This window comes from Amblyomma americanum, chromosome 9, assembly GCF_052857255.1.
Source record: "Amblyomma americanum isolate KBUSLIRL-KWMA chromosome 9, ASM5285725v1, whole genome shotgun sequence".
NCBI classification, from domain to species: domain Eukaryota; kingdom Metazoa; phylum Arthropoda; class Arachnida; order Ixodida; family Ixodidae; genus Amblyomma; species Amblyomma americanum.
Genome location: NC_135505.1, coordinates 150243339 through 150266029, shown reverse-complemented (window position 1 = coordinate 150266029; position 22691 = coordinate 150243339).

Sequence of the window (22691 nt, the reverse complement as noted above, 5' to 3'; positions counted from 1 at the left end):
GCTGGCGGGAACAACCCGCTTGCAGAAAATGAAGGCTTCGAGAAAAACTCGAAGCTTGAAATACTGCAAATCAAAACATCTGATTGCCGTACCATGCTGAACAAGAAAAGGAAACCTAGCAGGGCGCTGTGACTGTGTGCTACGTATCCCTGATCATAGGAGAAAAAGTTTGTTCCACAGGGCTCATATGTCAAGCTCAAATATGCTGGCGCTCTTGTAAGTTTCGTAAGCTACTTGGACGACAGCCGACACAGACTCGGTGGCCTTGAGCGGCTCATTGCCGGTAAACATTTCTTTGACCGAACTGAATCTGCTCGCTGGCCCAGAACAGTTGTCCTTAACACCCTATTTACACTAACGGTTCGGCCTCTGTTGTCATTACCCGAAACTCAGATCTCATCCTTGCCTCTGCGTTGCCCTCACTAACCCAGAGGGAGGCCGTTAGCTTGGCGCGCCTTTATTTTCGCGCATCATACCATGAGCTCCTTGCGGATATTGAACCCCTGGATCTGCACACGCGCCGGGCACACCGGTGGGGGTGTCTCGCGCCCGTGGGAAGTGAACCTCGCAGGCGTCGATTGCGCGTCTTGCGGTCGAGGAAAACGCTGGCTCGTTAGGTGGCAGGCTTCCATTCGTCCCAATCTCTCGGCGCTCTCTCAGATCGGCCGTGGCGTTCGAAGCCGCAGGGAGTTCCGGTCGCTTCTCCGGCGTCGGCAACCGGCCTCGGATCGGGGCCCCGAGGCGCCACCGGTCGCCTTCACTCACGCAATCGCGGGAAGCTATTGATTCGGCAGTACGAGTGGAAGAGCTGCGGATCTTGGTTTACGGCTGGTTGACTAATGGGATCGAGGCCCGAGGAGCGGCGGGAAATCCGCCGGGAGATTAGGTTTGTGTACAGCGTTGGCATCCTCTCTATTCAACGAACGCCGTCCAGCTCCCCAGGACGGCTTCATAAGGAACCAATCGGCACCAGGTGGTAGCCAAGATCGATTTCGGGCCAAATAGATTGCTCTAGAGAGAGCTGACGAAATCGGGCTGAGAGAAAGTTGTACGCCGCAGTTTCATGCCTTACGGGTGGATTGCTGGCGAAGTTTTTTGATGCGCGCTGGCAGTTTGGTGCAGTTTGCACAAAAATATTAGTAGCGTACAAAATAAAAACAAGGATTACATCACTTCCGCTCGTGTTTTGAGACCATGAAGAAAACTGAGTTTGGTCGTTGTCTGCTCAAAAGCAAATTCTATACCTTTATTAATCTCGCAAAGAACTTGAGCCTTAACGTTCAAAACCGTTGCAAAGCGCTAATCCTTTAGGCCGGTATCAAAAGGCAGGCACGCAGATAAGAGCGTAGGCTGAGCCAGCTCATTCCAATTAAGAGATGAAACTGGCCAAACAAGACGAGGACATCAACGACACAAACACATGGTAGGATGGAAGCTGACTACTAACTCTATTGCTCACTAATCCAGCAAAACATATAGCAGCGATACTGGACCACGTAATTATCAGTCCTCCAATTTAACACAGCGTAAAGAAAAAAAAAGTGAAATGATCATAGTCAGTAACAAAATAAATGAAGCATCAAAAGCGAATCATTAACTGTAATTCGGCAACAACTGATCTGCGAAGGTACTTGGGAACAGTCATGACCCCTAGTAAAACTCTTTTAGCAACCATTTTCATAACCTTCCGGCGAAAAAAAAAAGAAGGGTATACTCGTGAGGTTTGTGAAACTGTTGTCGTATTACCCTGCAATATCATACACACACAGTGAAGTCTCAGGGTGTTTGAAAATGTTTCTGCTAGAGGATTTGCCTTCGTCTGGGCAAAGCGTTCATCGCTGGCGGGGTTGAGATAGGGCCTTCATTTCGAGGAGGAAGGCCTGGCTAGGGCGAGGAGGGTGTGTAGTGGGAAGGGTGTTAGGTGGTGGATGTGAACCTTGTCCAGGCATGATGACAGCTACAGAGGATTAACCCGCTGACATGCAAAAATTGTGAAAAGATATATGTAAGCTCAGTAGAAAAGGATACGGGCGGTGGGGAGGGGGAGAAATAGCGAATATTGGCTTGAACGGCTGTGCGTCCGCGCATGGGTAGCTGCAACAAGTGGCGTGGTATGCCTGGTTGCGCGGACCTCGATAAACAACAGCACATTCGAGCAGCAAGGCCGAACAAAAGAGCGGCAAGCGAGGAAAAAAAAAACGGGGGTTCAGAGAAAGAGCGAGAAAAGAGGAGGGGAACTGCGAAAGCAAAGGGTTCCTGAGAAATGGTGAGTAAATCAGGGAGTGAGGGAGGGAGTGAGTGGGTAAACGTTTATTGAAGGGGATGGCGGCTGGGGTGCTTATGGGTTGGCCCTCAGTCCAGGGCTCCGGAGGCTTCTGTCGACCTTCTGGCGATAAGAAGGAGCGCTGACTGGTCGTCGAGGCGTGCGCTGGTGAGCTTCACCTCCCACAGCTCCAGGGCCGCGTTACGCAGCTTTGGATGGCGGGGGTTTGGGGGACATGTCCACGCCATATGTGTTAGGGTTGGGTGTCTCCGCACCCTGGACATTTATTTGTCTTCGTAAAGTGTCGGGTGTAGGCGATGTAAATACGGCAGGTTGGGATAAGTGTTTGTTTGAAGATATTGCAGGTGAGGGGAGTCTTCAGAAGAGAGAGAGAGAGGGATGAGGGACAGAGTGGAGGCGTCAATTAAGGCGTTGAGTTTCGAGCCGGGTGGCGAAGTGGGTGGATGGGGGTGCAGGGCAGGAGGGCATGGGCCCGCCTGGTGAGTATATTCTCGAGCTAAGGTATCAGCCCTGATGTTGCCATCAATGCCCTCGTGGCCGGGGACTGGGGGGGTGGGGGTGGGGAATGTTGACGTCATCGAGAGTACTGATACATTTCCAACGCATAAACACTTGCTCTGAAAAAAGGAAAAAAATCAATGCCACCAAAAGCAAAGCAGGCTGTGGTCGACGGAAAATTTGAAATCTGACCTCCTGTGACGTCACACCGAGATTCCGCGTACTCCTCCGGTGCTTTGAGGGGAAGCCTAAAATTCATTCGTCGATTATGTCATTATTTTAAATGCGAGCGCAAAAATACTTCTCATGCGTTACCTGTAGCCTCTATAGATTTGAATCCTATAATTTCGCGGAATTCTCGAAAAGTGGTGCAGCTCCCCTTTAAGGCTCCTCTGGTGTATACCACTTGCGCGGCACCTGTTGGGGCAGCGGCTTACACCAGATCGCGGGGTTTTTCGGTGGCTGCCGCACGCCGGCGCCACTTCAAGGAAAAATATTGCTGCGAATTTTTGTAGTGTTTGTTCATTATTCAAAGCTGCCGCCGCGCCGCTTTATCTCTGTGTGGATGCAAGACGCGACAAGATTTATCTCGACTGATCGCATCCAGGCGGAGAAGGTTCTACCTTGTTCCGGAATGTTCTAGTAACTTTGCACGCTTTATCTGGAAAGTTCGCTATCGGCTTTAAATTGAGCACGGCCGAGAGCGGCGGGCATTCTGTTCTAGGATCGTCGAGCACACTTGTTGCTTTCGCCGCCGCCGAGTCATTTAGTCCATTCTGGGCGCAAGCCAGCAAGAATAGTTTTGTTTTTAACTTCTGGCTGACTTCCTGTTTAGACTGCCGTCATCACTACGTGAAGATACGAAGCGCCTGTGTGCACTTTGCTTCTCGCTTAATACTGTTTCGCCAATTATGCCATATTAACTTTCAAACATATTAATGAGCATACTCTTAAGACACCACTTTACGTGAAAGGCCACACCGCAAAAAAAAAAAACAAAAACACCCGCTTGTACCCAAACCATGCAAATGTGCCGCGAGGTCAAAGTTGATTTTGTTTTCTATATATTCTTTTCCTCGATATTTATTCTTGCCACGTCAAATATTTTTTCATAATTTCCAAAATATTTACTGAGGCAAGGCGTTTGAGACATGCGCTGACCCTTAATTAACATTACAAGTCCTCTTTTCATTTATTTTCATTCCAGAAATCCACTCGTGGCGTGGGTTTTTCTAAGCGTGCGGCGTGGGTTTGACTTCAAAACCCCGACGCCACCTTTTCAGCGGAACGGGAGCCTTAAGGCTAATGCTTCAGAACGTTTGCATCACCGTCGATGAGCCAGAGTGGTGACAAAGCGCGCCGAAACGCAGCAGCCGTCGGTTAGAACGGTCCAGTTGATGGTTTATGGGCGTTCAACTCTGGATATGAGGAGCGCCGCAGTGAAGGGCTCCCGAAATTTCGACCACCTGGGGTTCTTTAACGTGCACTGACATCGCACAGTACACGGGCCTCTAGAATTTCGCATCCATCGAAATTCAACCGCCGCGGGATCGAACTCACGTCTTTCGGGTCAGCCAGCCGAGGACAGCACCTCTGTTTCAGTTAGCCTTGCTCGCCACTGTTGCCTTTACGCGTGTCGTGACGCAGCGCTGCGGACGCGAGATGCGAACACTGTTGCCGCCGCCATGCATCCGTCATTGCGCGGGAAATCCGCCAGACTGCCGCCGAACAGCCAGAGTCCGCGCTGGCAGTCGTCGACGGCTGATCATATTGAAGGAGCAAAAGAGTGCGGATTAGCAGACGCTCTTGCGCAATCCCATCACGCACCGGAGTTTAGGTCGTCTGAACGCAGCACTTATTCTTGCATCAGATCTGATCTCAGCAGCTTGATAACATATGCATATGATACGCATACACTATGATAACATATGCATATGATACGCATACACTATGATACCATATGCATACTCCAGAGACCCGGCATTCAAAAGTATGTCGAATGTATTGGGCAAATGAATCACAAGCGTGTGGCATCCATGAAAGATCAGTTGCCGTGAATAGCTGTTTCTCAAGCACTTCTGGAATCTGCGCTGCTGTTATAGTGAGTATGATAAAAGACGCATCGTTACCTTCCATCAGGAAGCTGTTAAAAAGATGAGCCGGCACACAGACGTTTTGCTGTATCGGTCACCGCGAGCAATTGGCTTCACGTGAAATGAAAGAATCCTGAAATCGTTCTTAATGATTTCATATAGCAGGCGTCTCAGTGCAACGGACGCTCATGTGTGCACACTTAAGCGAAGGAGCGAATATACCTTCCCTCTGTGCTTTGGAAGCGTTAGGTTTTTCTTCGTATAGACATTTAAGTTTCTAGTTTATTGAAAACGCACACAGTAATAATGAATACAACAAAATCAGTACAGAAGGAGGTCCCATTGTACACGACTGTCGGGGGGGACCTCCTAGAACAAAACAAGTGGGGTAAAATCGCAAACAGTGGAAAGCAGTATAAAGCCCAGCATAAAGCCAACAGTTCGAAACGCAGCAAAATATATTTGCATAATCTTTTAGTAACCGCATTATAGTAACCTAAGCGTTTCAACAAAATCGGAGACAGTTCGCACTCTGAGTCTCTGGATGACATTGCATATAACTCTCACAATCTAGGAAATAACTTCCTACGATTATGACAGCTGCTAAAAGATTAAAAACGCGTTCGGACAATAGCAGCTCCTCTAAAAAGTAACTACTGCAAGGCAACTAGCCCCGCGGGCTCCGAACGCGCGGCTTTGATAGTTTCAGCGCAAAGTGAAACTTAGAACCATTAGAGCCCCGCAGATGTCGTTACCCTTTTGCTTTCACTTTCCAATCGAAAATCGGTTAAGCTGGGAGGATATTCTAATATCTGAAGCACTTTCGGCATGAACTATGTGCCTACCGTATCTGCAATTTCCTCCCCATGAGGGAAACGAATAAAGCAAAGTGCTATAACAAAATGCGACCGAATTAAAGCTGGCTTGTAGCACGTACCCCGCTCAGTACTTTGTCGAAAAAAAAAAAGATGCGGAAGTGAAACTAGGATTTCAAAAGGGAGATGTGATCTTGTCTTTTGCGCCCCCGCTTAATGCTGCGCTCTTCGGCGCAGGACAAAACTCGGTTGGCTTCGCTGCGAGATAAACCATTAGACAGACACGCCCCTTTGGCTTATCTTTTCGTTTTAATGTTGAGCGCATTAAATGCCCTGTCGTGCGAAGCTGCTCGAAAAGGGCTGAGAGCAAGCAGGGCACAAACCAAAAATAGTTTTGGCAGAACAAACGAATGGGACGCTCCATTGTCCCTGAACAAGGGACCCGATGGGGCTTCTCTCTCTCTCTCTCTCGTTCTATTAAATTAAAAGCGAGGCGAGGTGAAGCGCTCCTCCTTATCAATTGCAGACTGAGTAAAACCCTCTATTGTGAATCGGAAATCGCTGATGCGATTTCTTTTTCGAGCCCCAACATTCCATTTTTCGCACAGATAGGGCCAGTCCACTTTTTCTCTGCAACCGCTGAGAATGCAAGGACGCGGGGGCTGCTCTTACTAAAGCCGCATCAAAATCGATCTTTACAGATATATCAACAAGATTTAAATGCTGTACGTTCCTTAAGACGCGTGCGCGTGTGTTCAGTCGCTCAAGCGCGCTCTGCGCGGATCGCTGTGCCAGCTTTAAAGACGTCGAGTGTGGCGAGCAGCCGTAACGAGGAGCGAGCAGCCGTAAATACAGTGGACATTGAATGCATTTTAATTCCTGAACAAAAGTTAAAGGGAGACAGCAAAACACCGTGCGGAAAAGCAAGGAATAATAGAAACCCAGGACAGGTGCAGTACTCACGGATTGAAATAGGACATTCGGAGCGCTAGCCTTGCAGTGCCACGCAGGCATGTGGTAAACCACAGGCCGGCTGATTGGCTACTGGAAGGAACAATTCTGCTTTGTAGATGTTCTCCCTCTCACGCCATACCACAATGCACCACCTTGGTTCCACGAGCGTCTACGGGCGGCGCTCCATGAAGCGACGGCCACGCGCTCCGAATGTCCTATTTCAATCCGTGAGTACTGTACATTTAAGAGAAACCATAGATAAAAAGCAAGAAATGAGGATTGTTTTTCTAAATCAGGACGGCACCCTAAAGAAACATTCGTGTTTTGAGACGTGTATGCATACGCAAGCCCATCATTCTAATAGGCAAATTCCTGAAAAAAAAATGTATCTCTGAAAATTGTGTATTACAGCGAGTGAGCATAAGGTATTCGTCGGTTTACTGTGCTATGAAATGAATTACGTCAGGTTGCAACTCATTGGGCAACTGGGTGCTTGATATTCAGGAGTACAGGTTTCTATAAATAACAGGCGCCGAAGTATGAACAGTTTGTACTGAAGACGCACCGCGCATTCTTTGTCCAGATTTACTTTCTGACTTGCCATTCGTACAGACCTCATGACGCCAGTATAAGCTGTACACTCCTAGCAGACGCGGTTTCCATCAGCGCTTCCTTGAAGACCCATAGTCCAGCCGCGCAGGCAATGCTAGGCCTGGGAATGATACGAGCCTCGTCTCGTGTAATTCCCTTCGCTCCCAACCCTACCACCGACCCTCCTTTCCAACACGAGCAAGGGAAGGCTTGGTGATGCGCTACGCCTGTGAAGCCACAGCCTCGGTCTGTAACATTCGAGGCATCAGTGGCGTGCTAAAGGCGGAAAGAAGGGGCTCAAGATCAGGCGGGACGTTTATAATTAAATTCCGCCACAGGGATGGTGCGGGAGACGCATCAGGTTTCGACCGCCGCGCCTCCCCGACTCGCTTCCGTCGCGAGCCTCCCCGCCGCTCTTGAGGTTCGGTGGCAGACGCGCTTCCGAACGCGTCGGCAGTGGCGCGGGGAGAGGTACTCTTGCGCCACACGCGCGAGCACCCATTTCTGGGCGCTAGAGCACTCGAGTCCTCTTGTCTATGAGTGCCGCTACCTGCAGCCCTCGTGTTCTGGCGGCATCCTGTACGGGTTCTCCGCTTCCTCGCCAGCGGGTGCAGGCACGAGCCCCTCATCGTCTTTGAAGTCTCGCATCCATTAGTTAGTGACGCGTCTTTCGGAGGAGCGGGAGGGAAGGATGGTAGGCGGGTGTTAGACGGCAGCAAGAGGGGGGTACGCGTCCGTCAGTGTTTCGAGCATCGAGCAGTTCTATGCGCGCCTGCACACATAGCCGCGGGCTGTTTTCTTTCGGGAGCGCGCTCGACAAAGAGGAACGTGTCCGCCCCGGTGCGATCCTCAGCCTCCTTGTCGTGGTGCGCGGCGAGATGTATTTACACAGCCGACGTGTACGCTGTGTCTTAACGAGCTGAGTGCATAACGGACACGAAGAAAAACACTCGCGACAAATTGGTCGCAGTTGAACGCGTCGATTTGAGTGAGATTACGGTTCGGAAGAAGGCCGTCTTCGATATGTGTTCGGCGCATAATGCCTTATAACTTGGATCCAATTGAACGACATCAAAGGACTAGAAGGGAAGAGAACAATGAGCAAATAAGGCACGCTTGAACTCGGTGTGTTGATTGCCTGCACGTACTTTGACTGCACTTTCTTATGATGAGTTGCCGCGAGGAAAATTTCTCAGCATATAAGGGGGAAGACCGTGGCATTTTCTTTGTTGACGTTGCTACTGGTGTTGATGCAAGGCTTAAAGCAGAAAAACTGACATTATTCCTTAAAATAGCTTCAATATGCCCAGTGCACCATACTAATAAGCAATTTTTTCTTCACAAGAAACGGTTTCGTTGTAGTTGAATGTGCTGCCAGAAGCAGGAAAAAAATAACAATCACAAGGCGGTGCTTTTTAAGGAGAAGGGCTAAAGCTTCTGCTTGAAATCATGCTTCCTTCGTATGTTCGAAGATGAGAGTAATTTCTCGTGAGTCGCTGTCACAAAGCTTCTGAACAAATGTACGCCTGCTAAAAAACTTCCTGTTTTGTGATATATATATATATATATATATATATATATATATATATATATATATATATATATATATATATATATATATATATATATATATATATATATATATATTCATGTATTGGTTGCTCTTGTTGTTACAATCTTTATAACAGCGTTTTTTGTTTTTGTTGCTCTTATTGTTATTGCTTCAACCCGTATTTATTTTCTACACACACTGGTGATTGTGTATTTGCCTGTTGACAGAAGGGCCGTCGCATGCCACTGCCCACTTGCTGTACAGGGGGTGGGGACCTTGTCAAGCGATAACCGTTTTTATTCCCATCCCCTCCAACACTGTATGGTGATGGAAATAAGTCATTATTATAATATATATAACCTTTGCTCGGTTAATATTCTTCAAGCTGCTCTCTGTATACGGCACTGAGATATAAGAACAAAACTGAATATCGACCAAATGTCACATATTTATTTCTAGTAAATGATTGGCGGATAAAAATGAACTTAGCTGTTTCTTCAGGGCTTTACAGTTTGGGAGTAGAGCATTAAAAACACGCTGTAAAATGCTGAAAAAGGTTCCTCTCTGCCGGCAAACGTTAGCCTTTCTACAAACGTATTTGGCAGTGCAGAGTTAGTTATACTGTGCGCGGAAAATGAAGCGACACAAGGGTTGAGAAGGGCGGCATTACTGTGGTTTCCCTTACATTTCTCGCTGGCCACGTTTGCTACTTTTTTTTTGATCAAGCAAATAAGCTAGCTTGATTCATCAGCAGCTCCAAAAAATCCCGAAGAAGAAAATGAATGAAGCTTGTTATGTTTCCTTTAAGTTGTTTTCGTTGTTTAGTAACAATGCTTGAATGGTTTTCCACCTAAAAAGCGTAAGGGTGTGGCTTAATGCCGTCATTAATTTTTTCATCTTTTTGGTTTTTGTAGGACTTCTACAAATAACACTCAATTGTAGTATTTTTTTCTGTTTGTGTTATGCCCTTCGTTATTTCCCTTTAATGCCTTCCGAAGTTGTTACTTGAAAATTCCAGGGTATGCGTAAACGCGTACTCCTTTCAGACCGGAAGCGCCAAATACATGCTCTGGTCAACTATTGTGTTATTATAATATGCTGTTTTGAAGTTTCACTGAACTTGCTGAAGCAGTAACAACTGTGAGGGCGCTCTCCGTCGACGGTCAGCGTTAGAGCTAAATATTTTGTGTAAGCGAGTATATACTGCTGAAAAGTATATACTGCATGTGGAGGGCAGAGTTTTTTGTGAGGCAGTCATTTTTAGTCTCATTGAATAAAACACTTGGAATTAAAAGCGCTTTATGCGCAAGCAAAGTGTGTGGGCAATCTGTGGCAGACAAAGGTTTTTGATGCTTTCAGAACTAAAGTTCTCACTGCCGGAGTTTAACTAAACCGATGGGCCTTCTACGTTCGCCGGGACAGCCTGCAGATGCAGATGGCACCGGAGAGGGAGACTTGAAGATGTCTAGAATAGTTATTATTCCTGCAGTGGCCTTAACTCGACTCACAGCGATGATGATTAAGGGCTCGTGGTGTTACATTCGCATTTACGGTGTAAGAGGCCTGAAAAACTTAACAATTTGTGGCACGAAAGTTATTGATACCCGAATAAATAAAGGAAGAAATAAGTAAGGAAAGAGAAAGAAGGCAGGAAAGCAAGCAGGCAGAAAGGAAAACTAATCCGTGAAAAGCTTCCAAAAATGTTTCAGCTCCCCAGCACGTTCGGAGATCACAAAACCTCTATGGAAGTGATAGTATAGAAAGTTTGGCTTGTCGATTTCAGCCAGTATACATGTCTTACAGCATTCAAAAAGGTGTAGCACACAGAAGACGAGTGGCCAGGACAGAAAAAAAAAAAAACTGACCTGCTCATTTTTGCTTTCTCCCACAAATTTTTATAGGCCCGAAAATTATGCAACGCTTTTTCATGGACTGCTGCTCAAGTGCAAATCATACAGTGCCAAAAGGCATCTTATGCTGGTGATTAAAAAGACTTAAAGAAAAGCGACAGCATTTTTTTTCTTTCCTGAGAAATGTGTTCGCATTGGAACGGAATGGTTCAAAATCATCGTTTCTTAGGATAGTTTGATTTTATTGGCATATTAAACGGAGAGAAAAATAAGACATGAGCGAACAACCTGTTCTGCCATTGTGTCATGTGTGAACTGCTTTGCCTTATTGTGTGCTGATTTTAGCTCATCAACATAAAAATATTTCGCGTTTTCCTGGGCTACATTGATAGTTTACTTTTTATCGCCATCGCATTTATCACAATAGGGAAACCCACACTGCAGAGTCAACTTCTTCGCTGCTGTTACTGGTCTGGACTTCGTCATGGCTAAGTTACCCTCAGCAGCAACAGAGCCAGAAGCGTAAGTGAGGGATAGCTCGCTATAGCTTACGGCGGGTATTCCCGTGCCCTGCGACGATTCTTTTCTTAGTCCCCGGTTATTACACTCAGAGCGTCAGATGCCCATTGCGGTGATTCAGGCGCAAACTGGGTTAGAAATGGTAGAGATGGGCTTTAATTTCAGGCACTCCGCCTGGATTGAACCGTTTTTCTCGCCATTGTCGCTGAGGTTGGCGCATCTTTTATTCCTGCTTCGATAAGGGCAGCAGCAGTGCACGGTACTCCACTGTTGATGTCGCTGTTTCTGGCACCGAGAGAAAGCGATGGTTTTCTTTTTCTACTTTTCTCATTTCTTGTCATTGGTGATGCGCTGCGAGAACTATGCCATACGGATACAGATCATGCGATGTCTGAGAGAACCACTCAAAGTGAAGCGAACAAGAGGTGCGAGAAAAAATAAATTCGGCGGAGTTTAGTACAATAAATCAAACGCGCTAGTTCTCTACGCAGTACTCTACGCAGGAAATTATACTAAAGAAAACCCTTATACTAAAGAAAACATTAAAACACTCGAAAATATTCAAAGAAAGTCAGTGCGATTTATTTATAATTCATACAGCTGGCAGACGTCCCCTACCATGCTACTTGAGAAAGCAAATTTGGATTCTTTGCAGCTCAGGAGATACCGCGAGAGGCTTAAATACATGTTCATGATTGTTCACAACAAATTAGGAATTAACAGCAGCAAGTACATTGAGCTCGTCCCGGGTCGTTCGACACGATCCTACCATTCTTTAAAAGTGAAGGAGTACTCATGCCGCACTGAAACATACAAGAATTCTTTCTTCCCCCGTACTGTACGGGAATGGAATGTCCTCAAAGCGAATATTGTAGAGGCTTCTACTGTGGAGTCATTTACGGAGTCGCTTAGGAATTCGTAACAATTTTGCAGCATTCAACATTTCCCTTTTTTTTTTCCCAGTGCTCATTTTGACGCCAGGCGTCGTCTAATATTGTGTAATGTTGTTTCTTTTCGTCGTTCATTTTTTCGGTATTGTGTGCTGAGTTGCGTGTACCTCAGGGAGGTTTTCTTTTTGTCAAAGTGTATTTTACACCCACTCCTGCTTAAGGCTTTGCAATAAAGCCAGCAGTCTTCTGTAAGTAAGTAAGTAAAACAAAAGCAAGACAGTAACTCATGGACAAAAGCACAGGCCAGAAATTCGAGTGCCGTATCCAATAGGCACGTCGTCACGTTCGTCAAGAGAAAAACTAAGTAGTTTAGGCGCATCAGGAAAAGGGGTTAGTAGGTAACTAGCAGATGATGATAAAAAGTGAAGGAGAAAATGGGCTCAGATTTGAAGTAAAAAAGAAACGACGATTAGACAGAGCGCGTGAAAAGGTTTTGTTTTCGCTCTACCCGTGGCACACAGGCGTAGATAATGGCAGTGAAATATAGTACCCTGAAAATTATAGGGGGGGGGGGGGGGTGTCTAAACAACAACGCAGGAATGAAAAACGAAAAGAGCGGGGCGATGAAAGGCAGACTGCCAGAAGAGAGAGGGGTGGCGAGGTAGAGGCAGACAAGGTAATCACAATACGAGTGCAAGCCAAGCACAAAACCGCAGAATACAGGCCACTGTGCGTGCTGGACACATCACGTGGGCTGAAAAGCCCTGCAGGGCAGAGAAATCGGGCGCGGCGCAGGGGGAGGCAGCGCAGCGGGGTTATCGAGGCGCGAAACTGCCGTCATCGGGTATGCAAAGCCTAGCCGGCTGCCGCCGTCACGTAGCCGCGACGAGCCATTCACGCCGGCACACATGCTCTCGTGGGGCTCCTGTCCGAGGCAGATGGAACGCTGAGCAGGGAAGCTGGCGAAGGGGGCCGATTACTAGGAGTTGGGGTGGCTGACTTCCTTCCATCCTTCTTTTGTTTTTTTTTGAATGCGTTTCTAGCTGGTTCTTGCTTTTTCAAATTTTACGCCTAACGGGGGGTTCGCGCGGACAACTTGTCAATACTTACGCTAGTCCCCTGTATTATTTACCAGGCTGATTACTTACGCCCATCGGAAGAAGCACCTGACATCACTAGGTAGAAAGGGGTGCCGGAAGGAACACGAGGACAGAAAGAATATTTTACAGCCACTCTTAATTTTTTCCTCTTTAGAAATAAAATTTCGTTGCCGCCAGCAACCAAAAGAAACATAACACGCTTTTAACAATGAACTAGCTATGCCTGCGTGTGGCTAAGCATAGCAGCTTCTCGATTCTCATTAGGCTAGCTAGAATTTCTCGTTTGCTTTTTTGTGCTAGTCGGCAGAGTGGCGAAAATAATCTGGCTCTAGACGCAGCACACAGCTCTTGTTTAAAGACGCCGCTGTCGTGGCTCAGTGGTTACTGTGGTCGGCTGCTGACCCGAAAGACGCGGGTTCAATCCTGGCCGCGGCGGTCGAATTTCGATGGAGGAGAGGTCCGTGTACTGTACGATGTCAGTGCACGTTAAAAAACCCCAGGTGGTCGAAATTTTTTTAGCCCTCTACTACGCCATTCCTCATAGCTTGAGTCGCTTTTCGTGAAAGGCCTGTTGCGTTTTTTTTTGCACAGTGAATTATCTCATTTGTTGATTAGTTATAGTACTGTTTTCCTTAAAGTATTATGTGTTTGTTGTAATACTCCTTTATTAATTCTGTATGTAATGTTCTTTTAGTGCTGTATTTGTAGTTGCTGCATTTGAATTCCCTAGGTTCGATGTTTGTGTTTTTTGTTCTAAAAAATTGCATTCTTTCCGAACAAGGAAAGAGTTTAGGGACCTAGTCAGATACACAGTACCTTTTACCCTTGATCCTTGATGCTTGAGGAAATGAAAAATTAAATAAACCTAGCAGTTTTTCTGCCGGCCGAGTCAGAGCGGTTGGAATTAGGCGGCACCAAAAACGCGAACACATTTGGCACATAAACTATTGCTCGCGCCTTCCGATACGTCCAGACCAGAGACGTGCGCATGAATACCAACGCCATAGAGAAAAAATGCAATTAGACGAAACCGAAGTGGTCGAGACAGCAGCAAGAGCTTGTGGGACGCGCGATGAAAGAAGAGAAGCGGCAGCTCGACGCAGGGCAATACGCGAGCGCGGTAATGGCCATAGCGTTATCCAATTTGCATACCTAATCAGGATCCACCATCCCACCCTGGCGGTTAAGATGACGGAGCCCGATCACATGTTCAGTCTTAGTTGTGTGCAGTGCATATAGAGACACGTCTGAAGAATTGTATTATTAAAAGGACGTGTAACGTAGAGAAACATTCATGCTAATATCAATACTGAGTGACAGTCTTCTGACTTGCATTCTCTGTGTCCGTTTTTTCATAATGTTGAATTTAGATATCACTTTTAGGGTTACGCAGATGTGGCCATCCGCAAAGAATAACAAGGAAACTAACAAAACTGAGGCAACCAGGCTAGCTCATCGTGTGGTTGCACGCCGCGGCAGAAAGAAATATTTTAGGTTGCACCGTTCATTACTTGTTGAGAGTTTGAGCAAGCTGCCAAATAGGTAGAGTTCATGTAAATGTCAATGCTCATGTCGAGTTCATCAACCGCCAGGGCCTTTAGAACCTTTTTGGTGTTATCTGCTGCTTCAATCTTTGGCTGCATCCGACCGCAGAAGATTCTTTCCTTCAGATTTACTGTCACGGTTTTCCTTCCGTAGGCACATGTTTTCGGTTGATGAGTGAGTGAGTGAATGGGTGAGGGAGCGGGTGGGTGAGTGGATGAGTTAACGCATTACTAAAAACAAATAGGCCGAAGTTATGGGGCCACAGGAAAAGGCGTTCCTCGTGAAGCCCATCAACTCCTACGTTGTTCTTTTACAAGTTGGCTTCGTTATTAAAAGGATGCTATAAAGGCAAAGCACGATTTACAGGGTGCTGAGTGCAGCAAAATACCCGATGGATCCAACTAGGACGTATCCAGGGTAGGAAGAAAGATGAAATTGATAACAAAAGATGCTGCCAACAAAAGATGCTGCGTTAATTTTCTGTCGAACGTGCTTAGTTTCGCCAATTCTTCTGACGCCATTGCTGGCTCTAAATTCAGCTGATTTCCGTCCAAACGTTCTCCAATGCTATCGCGACATAAAATGAAAAGTACAGCTCTGATTTCTCAAATGAATTCAAATTTTAAATCCTTTTCTGGTGGATGCATTCCTGAAGCTTCGCGTGTAATACCTGATTCTCGCAACGTGCTTCTTTTTATTTTGCATTAGTTGTCTTCCGTTATTAGAAAAGTATGTCTAATCTGCCTTCCACTTTGTCCTTCGGATGATTTCCGTTTCGAAAGTCTGGCCTACACAACGTCAGAAGCAGATGCCACTTGAAAACGGAGCTATGTTTCTTTCGCTTATGCAGTGGCTGTCTTTTCCGTTGTCATTTTTGTGCAGCATCTGTTTGGCACTTGAAAAATAGCTGCTGTAGGAAACTTCGTCGCTAACAGGATGGCACTGGACTCCCTACTGTGCCGATGGTTGGGTGCACAGAAATGCGAAAAATATAAAGTGAAAGAAGCTTCTGCTCCCTTAGACACCTGTACCAGTACTTGTCGCCGTGAAGCATTAGGGGCGACAGGGGTTGCTTTTCGAAATGAGGTTTCGAAAAAAGGTCTGCGAGTTTCAATTATGCACTCTAGTTTGAACCACCAACTAGCCCGCATTTCTCTTTTGCCCAAGACTGTTTCTGTTTCGTGTGCATATTTCTTGGTGCAAGTTTAAAAGCGATTTCGCGCTCATCTACGCCCATATAGTAGGAATGGTCATATTTGTCTTAGCCCTCGTACCGAGGATTCGTTTTCCGGAACCTCAAATTCAGTATTTTACGTAGTATTAATACACAATTCCGGTCCAACTGAATGTGCTCCCAGATTACAATACCTTTCACAGCGACTGCATAGGTCACAAGTTCCAGCGCCCAGATTTTGTATATTAGAACTCGTCCTGAGCGCTACAATCATGTGTGGTTTACGGAAGTTTCAACCTGCCTTCCTTTGGAAGCATCAATAGACGAAATGTCGCAACTGCCTCAGCTTTATTATGCTTTACTGTATTTTGCGTGCGTTTGTACGGAATCAGATTCAAAGAAAAACACTTAGGCGGCCAACGTGATTGAAGCGGCAGAGTATGCGTTAGCATTCTGTTCCCCTCGGACGAAGCAGCCACTGCCGCGGGTGGGTTCAGACCGTGCGAGCGGGTGGGGTGAGTGGGGGTGGGGTGAGTGCGGGTGGGGTGAGGGTGTGTGCTTCTAGGCTTTCGGTAGTTATGAGGAAAGAAAACAACCGGTAGCTGTCTCACACGGCGCGACCACCTGAACTGTGCCGTGAAGGAAGGAATTTATTGGGAAGCCCTTGATGCAAAACAGTGCTGTGAGTGAGCAGTGCGTCTGTCGTCGTACACAGCGCTTTCTCTTTGTGTCCTCCAATCCGACCAGACGCAAAAAAAAAAGAGTGCAGTTCCGGCCGCGGAGGTCCTGTTTCGATAGAGACAAAACATTAAAAAAAATACCGATGTGTTTTGCAATTTTCAATGTCAGTGCATGTTAAATTACTCCAGATGATCCCAATGTTGACGTGTCCCGAGTATGCCGAAAAGATATACAGAGCGTATGTGCTACATTTTAGATTGTAACGTGCATATTTCACTGCTTCTTTCGAATTCTTTTCATGAAATGGCGTTCTTGAAGTAATCTCAGACGCGCTTTGTTTGTAATATTTTCTTTCTGTTCTTTTGTTTGTTATTATTGCTGTTTCATGCCCTATCTTGATTGCATATATGTTGCTCTTCATGTTGCTTGCTGCCCTGTGTGTAGGGGCCGCTAACCTCAAGTGCGCGATCGAGATGTGAGCCCTGCATGCGGGAGAAAGCAAATGAAATTGAACGATGGGGAATAATTTGCGACTGAATAATATAGAAGACTTCAAAAAGCCTCACCATGACAAGGCGCTACAGTTACGGTGAGCGAGTGGTGTGCTATTGATGTGCTTTTCGAACGGGACACCCACGTTTGAGTGGTTGTAAAAAGTCAGTTACACTATTGGCTGAACACGACTTATTCCAGTGAATAGGTGTTCGCGACAGGAGCTTAACAGTGCTGCAGACGCTCACCATGCTCAGCGCTCACCGCGGCATTCGGGGATATGAGTTAGCAGGTGGCGGCTCCCTCGACAGTCCGGGCACAAACAAGGGGGAAGCATTTATTTTATATAAACAGCAATTTCAAATTATTTGCTCATACCGTCTTTCTTTTTAAGAAAGCAGGTCCATATACGGAGGCTATCGTGTATCGTGTGGGTAAAGGCTGTTTCCCACTCGTATCGGCAATTTAACTAAATAAGGGACACACGTGAACAATACGTGCTTAGTTCGCGGGTGTGCCAGATGTGTTGCCAGTAAACACATAGGTCAGCGAGCGGAGAGAGACTCGTGCACTCTGACGTCATTCTCATGGCATGACGGTGCACACTGATTCCTGTCCTAGAGTGCCGGGACACACGAGAGGACAACGGGTCGGTCCTTTAACCTCAACCCCCACGAATGTCAAAAAAGGTTTGTCATTAGACTGCAGGCGCTACTGCCTCAGTTCCCTCACGCCCCCAGCGCTGCCTAGAGCGCGCATAGCATCAGCGCCGAACGATCCCGCGCATATACAACGCACGCTTCTAAGCAGACTTCCCAAGAACTTTAAAGAACCCGATGAAAGCACTATATATGCTGTTTGCCGCTCTCTTGCAAAGTTTTTAGAAGATGCTTAAAAGCGACCCAGCGCAGAGTCTGCTTGGCAGGATTTCTGGTCGCAATAAAGTTTCCCGATGAATTCCCCCTCACCTCATCACCGCACATCTGCAGCCGGTGACTTCGCCCAAAGCAGCGGCGCTCCTTCTTTGGCGTCGAACATGGCTCGCGTTGCGTAAGAGATGGCGGACACGAAGCACGGGATGCGCTGGACATGAAAAAGCTTTCTATGCCAGGGTGGAGAAGCTGCCCGTGCTTTCTTTATCGCGTCGTGGTCGTGGTCTTCCCAGTCTCCCGTCCGAGGGGAACGTGGTTTGGGCACTTCGCCAGATGGTGACCATCTCTCGAGGGATAGCGCAGTCATTACGGCCAAAGGGGCACATTAATAATTGCGCACGTAGTATTACTGCGTTTGCGATAGGTCTGTATTTTTTTCGTTATAGGCGAATTTTTTTCCATCTTTGAAGCAAAGACAAAGGACATTATCGTTCTACGCTGCTTGGTTCTATTATCACTTTGAATATCTAAAAAAACTTCTATAATTTACACTTCCGAAAGCCTCTGTCCCCGCGGCAACTAACGTTGGCGTAATGTGACCATTTAGAGTTTTACCTATAGAGAGCAGGCTAAAGGATTTGCTAGCTGAGTCAGTTTTGCACGCAGTTTCTCACGCGCAGATATGTCATAAATACCAGACTGCTAACTGTGGCGCGGCACGAGTGTGCTGTGGAACTCGCATACGCCTAACGCGAGTCCGCGGTGAAGCGCTGTCAGCCTGTTTCGCTGACAGCCGCAAGCGAACTGTGTGCAGAGAAAAAATAGCTCGTCCCGGTATTGGAGTCGAACGCTGATGTTCGGAACGTCAGCTCAAAGTACTCCTGCTCTCAGCAATACGAGTGATACAAAGTATTTCAATTCCTAAATGGCGCAGTCCATTCCAAGCAGCAGCCAGTTTTCATTTTTCTGTAGTGACTGTTTATTTCAGGTCTCGTTACGGTAGTTTGTACAAGCTGCTGCAGTTCTATCCACTGCATTCGTCACCTTCCACTCCTCATGTTCTGCAAGTCGTATACGAGAGAAGAGGAGGGCAGCAATGTCGGGATGTTGTGAGCCATGCTTTCCCTACTTTCACAGACTCTCGGGCGGCCAGCGCGGCGCACATCATACGGAAGGGACACACTTAATGGAAGTGCGCTGAACCACTTAAATATCCTGCACTTTCTACGCTACACTGTGCCGAAAAGAAGCCACTGTGGCGGAAAGAAGGTCGCCAAATTCTTTCATTTCATCGTAGAGTATATGCTAACGATGAACAGAGATCGAAGTAGAGTCCGGTGGAAAGCTCTTGCTTCCACAGAGACACCTGTCAGGCCTGAACATTAAATAATAGTCCTACACTTCGACAATGCATTCAGTATGTTTTCAGCTCTTGAGTCTCGGCTGCGAAGAGCCACCCGTTCAACGAAAGCCCACGTCGTCTTTCAGCAAACTCGCGCAATTCAAGTTTTGTATTTTTCGTATGAGTCGTGCTAAAACTGCAGTTATTTTCTGAAAAAATTTGCAATACAATAAAACAAGTTTCAGTGCAAAGAAATAAATTTAACGGTGCTTGAGTGAGGAGCGCGTGTGCTCCGGAATAGCACGTGACCACCCACACGAATGCAGGGTTCGATGGCCGAACGGGTCGCCTATCAAGCTGCCCCTTTTCTAAAGAGGTCGTCGTATTGAGAAACGTGACATCAAAGCAATTGAGTTAATATCAAGGCCGTATGTTCCCCCTCCTGTGCGCGCTCCCACTTATTCCTCTCCTGAGCCGCGGTGCAGGTGTTTGTGTCGGAGCGGCTGTGCGTCCGGCTAGCCTGAGTCCCGACAGCGTAGCGCACAAACTGTGTGTTTGCCAGATTTCGGAAAATACATCCTGCATCATTTGCCGGTCCGGGCCTCTGTTCGCGCTTCGTGACTGTGTGGCACAGCCGTTTCGCAGACGGAGTAGAGGTCACAGCAACCTCGATAAGGTCTACACTAGTTTGCGAAAATTTTTGCTGTGCGCGCATTAGGCTCGGTGACTTTGAAAAAGAAATAATAATATGTAAGTTTCACCTGCTTTTGAAACCAATGAAAACACTCTCAAATTTCAAAGCATCCTGTGTTAAAGCATGAGCAGATCTCTAAACTTCTGAAGAGCGGGAAAACGACGCAATGCTCGAACATGTGCTGCTCAGGCCTTGAATCCAGTTCCGAGATCGCGGCTATAGGCAGTGACTCTGCCACGCTATGCGCCGGGCCGGCCTGCTGGAGGTGTGGCATTACAGCTGTGTCTCCTTCATTTTGTCCTCGCCAGGAAACGCTGAGCGAACCGGTCGATACAGATATTTTTACTCGCCTGAGTTTCTGCTTACAGACACTCAGACCAAGGACACAATTACAAATACACGGAGGACGAAATGGTAATTGAGAGCGTTCCAAAACTTCTACTTTACGCACTTTTCACTGAGAACAGAAATGGAGACGTACCCGTGAAATACATTTAGCATTTGAGTCCATGAGCCTAAAGCGGTCTCTACTTTTATAAGTTTTCTCTTCGACCCCCTTCGACCCACCCCCTCCCTCCCCCACAACCTTTTAGACTTCGTAACTAAACTTCAGTGACCATCCAAATGGTGTATTAGAATGTTTGCTGTTGCGCTTCTACCACTCATCCACGGCGTTTTTTCACTGCCTATGGCGCTCGCCTGACAGACTCAAGACCACGGGTTCTGTCGCGTCCGTCGTGGCTGAATTTCGACACAGGCCAAAAGCAGAAGTTGCTGTGCATCAAGGTTTAGGCGCATGTCAGAGACCCCGTGTTGGTAGAAGTTATTCTGAATCTTTTCACCCTGTGTCGCTCACAGCGCACGAGTTTGCATTTGGGAAGCTTAAAGTATCTATTCGTGCTTTCTGTCGCTTTATATTTGAAGTCGACCTGTTGATAACTGTTCACGGCGTATCTGAGTGAGCTCGTTCGATATATAGTTACAGCAGGGTGATGTCGCGTGGATGAAGGAAAAAGAAAGCAATTGTGCTTTAAAGTAACGTCCAATCCTAAGAACAATTTATAAATGGTTGTTGCCGTAGCGTCAGCCAGATATACGGGTATCGCGATGTAGTCGGCCACGAACACTTCCATGACCCCGAATTTTGACATGTATTGTGAACAGCAGTTACATCACTCAATGCGATCAGCCGGGGCAGCATTGCGGGATTTTCGTCGCATGCATAAATGACTGCGGCATTGTCAACCACAATCACCCAACATCAAGGTGTCTTCATAAAAAAATATACTCAGCGCTGCAGGGCTACAAGGATTTTTTAGCTTACCTCGAAAATCGACCTGATATGGAGAGGGCACTTTCCCGACGCACATAAAAGCGTGCTGCCAGCAGAAATTCTCCAAATCGTCTACCGCTGTAAAAAGATAGCACAGAAAAAAACGTTTGGGCCGGCTGCACTACTTTCGTTCCACTCACGAATGCATTGATGAGCTTGGATTTCTAGTGAGACGTACTTGTGGAAAAATTGATGACCCCTGCCTGTTCTAAATTCACTGAGCAGAATTTTCAAGGTCAGTGCGTGTAAGGATTAGATGAAAACAGGTAGGCAGATAGATTGCGTCACGTTCGCCTGCATTCCCTCCGGCTTGGCAACATCCAGAGTCATTTCGTTTCAGATGCCAAGTGCCTTCTGTGGCCGCCTCCGATCCTCGGGCCTATTATGAGGCTAACCTTCGCAGATGTGTGGCATAGTAAGAAGCCAACTGCATTCTTGCTGGCTATTTTACACTATCCCCGATTTTTGAAGATGGTATCGCTGGGTGATGAAGCTCACTTTTAAGAAAGCCATAAAATTGCCTCAGTGTGCGAATGTCTCCTTTGTGCCATAAAGCTGCTTTCAAGCAACTGTGTCTTCTATGAAAGGATGGCAGAAACACAACACAATAAAACAGTCACTGGTACCGATCGCCCGAATTCGTAGCCCCTGTGCTCTTTGCCCAACCCCATGACTTTATACATGAGCCTGCTCAGTGCTCTTGGGAGGCCGTCTTTTCCAACCCAAAGCTGGGTTGCTGTGATCCGCGCAAAGCAAATATTTGGGGTGGCTTTAAAAGCACGCCAAATGCTCGGCTGGTCTCGGTCCTCTTTTTCTGACTCCGGGCTTTCGCTGCTGTCAGCCGCGAAAGCAGCGGGCACTCGCGCGCGCACTGTTCCAATGTTTGCCCACTCTGGCCACTCGCCGAACTCGGCGCGATATCCCGTTCGAAAGGTGTTGCGTTGCACTCGAAAGGCGGGTGAAAGCGAGAGGGTAGGTGGTGATTCGGGAAATGAGGCCGTCGTTGGCGTCGACGCTGCATGAGCCCCGCCCGCGTGGTCTGCAGCACACGGAAGTCGGCGTGGTTTTACGTCGGCATGACCGTTCTGTGCCCCGGACCAGGAAGGCGACGAAAGAAGCGAATTGACTTTCAAGGCAAACACGCGCTCTTTGCGGTGGGACCGGGCACAGGAATCGTTTGCGATGCAGATGGCGATGGGGCTTTAGCGGGGGACGCAGGATCCGTTGGCAGTTCCCGGTTTGCTAGACGTAGTAGTGCAGCGTGTTCGGCGAGGAAAAACATTTGGTTTTTAAATGTGTCCCGTCGGAACCTCAATCGTTGCCTTAACGTCGTCGGCGCTGCATTGCTAATCATTTGAAATACTGTGGTGGTGAGAGGCGATACGCGGCGATTGGCGACAAACGGTCAGTTT